At 41.3% G+C, this 7556-nt stretch overlaps 1 non-coding gene across 1 annotated transcript; it reads right to left on the bottom strand.

Moving 5' to 3' along the window:
* Positions 1-6310: 6310 nt before the first annotated feature.
* LOC117234869 lies at positions 6311-6417 on the bottom strand. The gene has a single exon (XR_004493584.1). It is a non-coding gene; the product is annotated as a U6 spliceosomal RNA (small nuclear RNA).
* Between the last annotated feature and the right edge of the window lie 1139 nt (positions 6418-7556).

Genomic DNA, 7556 nt, shown 5'->3' on the forward strand with positions numbered 1-7556 from the left:
GTCCTGTTTGACCCAATTTCCCCTCAATTTACCGGTAAATAAACGAGCAGGCAAACATTAAGTGAATCAAGACATTTATTTGGTCACGAAAAAGAATTCCATGTCATCAGTCGCTGCGGGCGGTACACGTCTACTCGTCCATTTGATTTCCTCCTTTCATCCCTTTTTTTTTTTTTTTTATACTTTCCTGTTTTATCTCGTCACGATACATGCCACTTTCGTAGGAAAAATCGAGCTTTCTGATACACTCTATCTAAATAGGTGTAATTTACGAGTCGTGGATAATCCACCTACGTTTCGCCAATCGACATTTATTTCCACGCAACCGTCGCCAATCGCATGTCAGGAAACAAAAGGAAGAAATAAAACACCCCATTATGAGAATATATTAAGCTGCGGTAGTTTGATAAGAAGAAGACTATTTCCTATTCCCATTAAGCAGTGGCTTAATGAAACTCATGAAACTCATGAAACTATCCCAATACTTATGACTCTTTATGAATATGTTATGCGTGTTATACAAAACATTTAGAAATTTCATTAGTTCTGTAACGAGGCTCGATTATCGTGGTTATGGTATTTACCCATAGAAAAATAGTCGCTTCGCTACAATGGAAGTTACCTACTAAGTACGAATCGATATCGATTAGGTGGACTTCGAAATTTATCTTCAACAGAAATGAAACGACACCTAAAGAACAAAGCTTCCGACGAAGAAATTACCATATCCGAAAGAATGACAGATTTAAATGGTGAGTGGATTTCCTCGTTGATGAAAATGAATTTCCATGAGGAGCATTGCCACGAATTTCCAACCAACGTCTAGTTCCGATAATCGTCTCTCGTTGAAGAAACTAAACCAAACCAAACTAACCAAAGTCAAGAGTCACATTCGCGTGATCGAATGTATCGTTGGAAAACCGATACGAGCCATTTTGCACAACTTTGCATTCGAACGTTCGTCCATCTGCGCGTGTGCCATTACTGCGACGAGTGGAAAAAAAAGGACGAACAATGAACCAAAGAACGAAGAACGAAGAGGGACGTAGCGGGCAGAGAGAAAAATCGGAGCCGACGATTTGCGCCCACGGCGCGCTGAATCGTCGTCATTAGACTTCGCCTCGATTTGCATCGAGAGGAAACGACGGAGCGGAGTTTCCGTGGACGTCGAGATTTAACATATTCCGCGCGTAAAAACCGTGCGCCTGTCCGAGCCGCTCGTAAAACGGCAACCGCGCGCCCGATACCGGAAAATCATTGATTATAGACAGAGAAACTTTCCCCTGGGGCGGAATCGCGAGTCGAAGAACGGAACGTTTCCGCGGCGTTTGTACGCGAAGTCGTACAACTGCCTGGTTATTGTTGGAAATAGTTCCACGGATAGTTTACCCGTTCACGGTGTCTCGGCAGACAGCTTTCGATTGAACGTCTGTCGCTTTGATCTTCCACCAGTTTCCATTCGTTTCGTTTCGAAGGTCTTCGAGACCGTGTTTCCCCTATCTCGTCTTTCTTCCCCATCTTTCGCCATCTTTCGCAGACTGTTTGCTAAACAAGATGCGACCGAAAGTCGAGTAAATATCGTGTTACCAATTTTGAGGATCTTCCTTCATCGCTTTCAACTTCTTTTTCAGTAGGGATTTCTCTTTCTTTTTTTATTTATTTGTTTATTTACTTATCTTTTCTTTTCTTTTTTTTTTTTTTTTGATGATGATACTAAGTATATTTGTTTAAATATTTTATGGTGCGTATTTTAGGAACGTGATTCAGTTTGGATTTGTGATGAAAAAGTAGTACAAGGTTTTGTATGATGTACATTCCTGATGATACTATACGAAGATTAAGGAAAATGATATAATAAGTCATAATAAGTCATAATAAGGATGTCAAAATTTGATATGGTGTTAATAGATTTTGTATTGGTAATTTCCCTTCTTGCATTTGATTTGGTATATCTTTCTTGAACGTATCAGGAATGTAATACAAGAATGCCATAACATTATGCTAATGAGACACGGCTATTACGACTCCATTGGTCAGTCGTTGTATTATACATTCGTTTGTATGTATTGGAGGAGTATGATTGTTTAGATTTCAGATGCAAAAATGGTACAAGGTAACAAGGTAGTTTTGCATAATACATATCGTAAAAGTGATAGGTATTAGCAAGTAAACATCTTACATTTCATGCATAAATAATTCTGCATACGGTAGTACAGGTACCTATAAAAAGTAGCGTGTGAATCATATATTATCATAATTACGTTTCATAATTACGTTATTCATCAACCTCTATTACAAACGATCATCCATGATTATTAACAACATACAATTTTACATAATTTAATGTTACACCTATCAACGATTCTTTAACATAAAACCTACTACCAAATTTTGGTTGAATTACTAAATTCTAGAATTTTCAGGAATTTATTAAAAACATACCAAGTCTATATAGAAGTATTAATACCAATTTTTATTCAAACAGAAATACAATTATATCAGGTTGTCCGAAAAGTGTCTTTCTTTCGCAAACGTGACCAAGTCTGTGAAATGTCGCGGTGTTTATCTCGACAGAACAAAATGGATCGTACGTAATTCGACAAAATAATATAAAACAGAAGAACGTTGTGCGTCTATTATTTCCTCACAAAACGAAAGAAACTTTTCGGACAACCTAATATCTGTACGCTGCTCATTTCCCATTAAATCTGGTCTTGAATTTTAATTATTCACGCATTTTACAAATCAATAATTCTTAGTCTTAAACACCGTATCGATATCTATTTTCACGAAACGATTTTCATCTCGTATCTGCAGAAACCTTTGACAGCGTTTTACCAAAATACCTACATCCCGTGCTCCAACTCTTTCGTGCACTCGCGCGACAGAAATTTCATCAGAAGCAACGTGAAACGCCCGGGGCCGTTTCACTCGAGAAACGATAACCGCGGAAGAAACGCGTGTTCCAGGTCGCGAGGTATTGACCTAGTGAGACGACCCTTGCACGGTAGCTCGCGTATCATCCCTTCGTTCATTATTTACACCCTCGGAGCGAAGCAAGACTCGTATGTGAAGCGGCGGCCCTTTGCCCGTGGAAAGAGTGGCAGGAGGAAGCGGAGGATGGAGGGAGCGCGCAGCACTTAATTCTTCTTGTCTTCTCAACCCTGTTCCCGGGAGCAAGTGGGCCAGTGGGCTGCTCGAGGTACTCGAGGTCGACGTTTCTCGGTTATAACGGGCTCCGACGATTTCGATGAATAATAAAAGCCGGCCGATTCACGCGGCATTCCGTGAATCAGTGACGGAGCGCAAAAGGAAAGCTTAACGAGAGCCAGGCGCCGTTTGCGTCGATTTGTTTCACTGAAATACCTCGATCTCTTTCGTATCGACGATCGAGGGTTGGAAACACGGAGAAAGAGTATTCCGCGCAGGCATACGAGTAATAGAAAACCGTGGATTTATAGCGAATTGACCTTTCAGCTTTCACTGGTTTTACCTGTGGATGATGTATGTTACAGAGAAGTGGATTTCCCGTTGAAAATGAAAGAAACGTAACTTGCTGCTTCCTGCTCGCGTCGAACATATTTTTCCTACCCTTGGCTGGTTTCTTCTCGCCGGTGAGAAAGAGGGGGGAAAAAAGTAGCGAAGACGTGGGAAGAGAAAGAGAAAACGGGGGTGGAAGGTAAGCCACCCGCGGCGAAGCGATCCCGCGTGCCCCTTAGTTGGACTAATTTAAATATCAGTTCGGCAAGGGCGGCTTGTAAATCTATCAGCCGTGCAGAAATTTATGGGCAAGGCGCGTATGGATGTTTTATTTAGTAGCTCTCGGATCGCGCTCGGCTACGGGTTAGGCAGCCGTGTACAGAAGAGGTGCTTCATGAATAAAATATCACTGCTAATGCCCGGAGGCCGGGCGACGCGTTTTTCTCCCCGAAAGATGCGTCGGGCAAACACGAACGAACGAAGGAGAAGAACAGAAGAAGGTGAGGAAGGAAGAAGAAGAAGAAGAAGAAGAAGAAGACGACGATGACCAAGACGAAGGGAAGAGGAAGAAGGTAAAAGAAAACGATCACGACATCGTTTGGAAAAACGATCGTAAATAACTGCGGAAAAAGGTCGTCTATTTTGACTGTCGTCGTCGAGTGTGGTCAGCGATCGAATACGAGTCGATTCGATCCAATGGGGATGAATCAGGCACAGCGAACATTGCTTACGTTTCAATCGAATTAATTCGCGCTTAGTTGGCCGAGGTCGACGATAATCTGCTTAGCGGAGGATCAAATGAGCGAGCAGAATTAATTCCGCTGCTTAATCTCGCCCGTTAATCTTAGTTAACACCGTCACTTTTCACTGATCTGCTCTATGTTCCCCGGTGTAATGTCAGGTTATGTTCACGATGGGATTTACCTCTCCCTGTGGATCTGCTATCTGGCTGCTAATTTCACCACCAAACGACTCAATTTTCAGGGTTTAGAACTGGACACGATATTATCGACGAAACTTATACTTCAACGAGAATCGAAAGATTTTAAGTTACCCCTAGCTGGACGCGCTATCGCTACACTAGCCAGGTAACTTTTTACTGATCTGTCTTTTCATCTCTTAAAATAATGCGAGAGTATGTTCACGACGAAACCGACCTTGCACCATGCATCTAATTGCGTCTAACCAATAATTTCGCCATTCAAAGTTAATTTTCATAGTTGGCAAATGAACGCGATATTATTGCCGGAAATTGTATTTGCCCGACAATCGGAAGATTGAAAACACCGAATGAGATTCAAAACTACCCCCGGTCGACGAGCAACCGCCGCTTTAAAATACACGACAAATCTGTATTTTATTATTTCTGCCTGTGGCATTTAAGAGGCCGAGACCCTCGGTATCGCGAAAGCAGCAGCATTTTTCGGCGGGAAAGACGAAGCAGGAAGCGGAGCGAGCGGATACGGCCACCATTTGCATTCGCAGTTGTAAAGAAGGCGAAAAGCGATCGGCTCTCTCCCGATAATAAAGACAGCCCGAAGGATAAAGCGACCCTTTCTCGAGCCACGGAAACTGGTCGAGGGGGCCCACGAGAGCTTATGCTTCGAATAAACCTCGAAGGGAGGCCAACCGCAAGGACGAAGAAACCGAGGAGAAGGTATCGGAACGACATAAGTCCGGAATCGACCGTTCTTACCGTGCGAAGGTAACTTTTATTTCGCTGCTTCGGGAATTTTCCATCGTTCCACGCATTTATCTTTACAGTCAGTCATTCCGGTAGCTAGCACTTCTCCGACTAATTTCCTACTCGATTTTCATGGGATCCTTCTTAAATCTTCACGATCCAATGGCAGCCACGCGAGACTCGTTTACGCTCTTGTGCCTTTATTTCGTCGTACATATAATATTTATAATATAATATAATAACATATAATAACAATAATATAACACGTATAATAACATATGTAATAATAATATAATAACATATAATATTTATACGCTTCGTTATCATTTATGCCAAGGTAGAAGCGTGCCCAGGGTGTAAACTTGGATCATTTGAGTCGGGTTATTTCAGAAGGATGTTTGAGTTAAGCAAAGTAATTTGCCTTGTAAGTTCGCCAAATTCGATCGTGAGCAAGTTTTGATCGATCTACGTTTGCAAACAGACTGTTTATAACTCGTTACTAGTGACGTAATAAACAGTATGGTGTATCTTAGTATACAATAAGTTTCATTATTCCGTGCAAAGTTCAAGATTGAGTTTTAAGACGTTGAAGACTTTATATGACTCGAATAACCCTACCTTGTTATATGCATGCTTTATGCCTGAATTTTCACTATATAGAAGCACGTTTAACAGTCGCTTTCTCGGCTTATTTCAGCGGTCAGCATTTTAGATCGTTAACTGGCCGCGTAACCGACCACCGTTCGCGATTATAGTTTATACCGTTAATTACATGATTTATCGCCGCCTCGTAAAGGAACGCGACTCCGCCTAGGCCGCTTGTTCATTAAAGTACCGACCCGCCGTGCGTTGCATGGAGTCGTAAGTGCACGACTTACGTAACAGCCAACCGAGATACGCGTTAAGTAACCCATTAAAGTTGAAATCTTCTCGCTTTTGTGACGTTTGTAATGGATATCATCGCGCGAGACTTGTTTCTAGGATCGATCGATCAGTGCGATAATATTATTACCATGATTTTCGAAGAATAGAAATTTTTTTTGTTTATTTTTTTTTGTTTATTTAGCCCAAGATACAGTTTTAGATACATATTCACGATAAACGGTGAATTCGAAGAATAGAAATTAAACAGGAAAAAAATGACAAAAAAATGTGGAACGCTTCACGATTTTGCGTGTCATCCTTGCGCAGGGGCCATGCTAATCTTCTCTGTATCGTTCCAATTTTAGTAAATGTACTGCCGAAGCAAGTACACTCAGATCTTTCATCAGTTCGTATATATACGAAGTGACCGGTAAAATGGCCACTAGCGAGAAACATTCGTTTCGACCGAAGAACTTGTGCCACCTAGCGTCGATTTTTTCTTCCAACGTGTGACGTCGATCATTTTGCCGCGATATTCGAATCCGTCGTAAGAACAAAATTTCATCTTTAAAGCATTATAAATTGTAATTTATATGTTTTTATCTATTTCTCGATAATATTTAATAAAAAGGTTCTCTTATGACAGCAGTAAATCACTCGATGCGTAGAATTATCGACTGACACGTGTTGCGCGTATCGAGCAAAAACAAGAGAATTGTAGAGACGTTTCGATTCGTTTCCTGGCGAGTGTATGGCACGTGACTTTTTATCGTGTAACCGATATGGCTCTAATAAATTTTGAAACACTTAATTTGTTACTTTCATCCCTTGTTATTTTTAACTCCAAATATTCCTCTTTCTAGATTCTAGACGATCGATTTTCTAGCTGACACCATTCCCAGCAATGAAAATTACCTTCGTGAGGTATAATACGAGCTTTACATCATATTATAAAATTATAAAATTCTACAAAGCTCAGTAACGCTTTAAACGAAATACCTAAATCTTCCGCTGCAGCCTTTTAACTTTCTCAACAACGAAAATGTCATCGAAAGAAACATCGAACGCAGCAAAATGTACGTCAAAATTAAAATTGTATCGCGGAAAGTGGTCCTACATACAAATCAATCGGATCTGCATTTCTTCCGCCAGCTAACTTTCCAACCACCAACCGTTCCTATAACCTGACAGAAAATCGAAGCTTATCCCCGAAGAAAGTCAAGTCTGTTGGATGCAGAACGCGCGAGATCTCGTATCTGCATTTTATACCAACCGAGAACCCAACTTCGTTCATCGCGAAATCTTTTATGATTTCTTTTACGTTAAGAAGTCTGGGCTGTGACTGACAGGCGAATCGAGCCGCGACGAATAAATATCGCGAAAATATGCCGGAGAAATGCAAACAATTCGAGGCAGGCAGCAGAGGGTTCGGAACCTTTGTCGGAACCACGGAAGCGTAGTTCAGACCCTAGGGTTATTATTTTCTGTTTTATTGGTCGAGCAAATACACGCCGTAACGTGGCCGTAA

This window comes from Bombus vosnesenskii, unplaced genomic scaffold (assembly GCF_011952255.1).
Source record: "Bombus vosnesenskii isolate JDL3184/JDL3185 unplaced genomic scaffold, Bvos_JDL3184-5_v1.1 scf7180000013309, whole genome shotgun sequence".
In the NCBI taxonomy this organism is placed as follows: Eukaryota; Metazoa; Arthropoda; class Insecta; order Hymenoptera; family Apidae; genus Bombus; species Bombus vosnesenskii.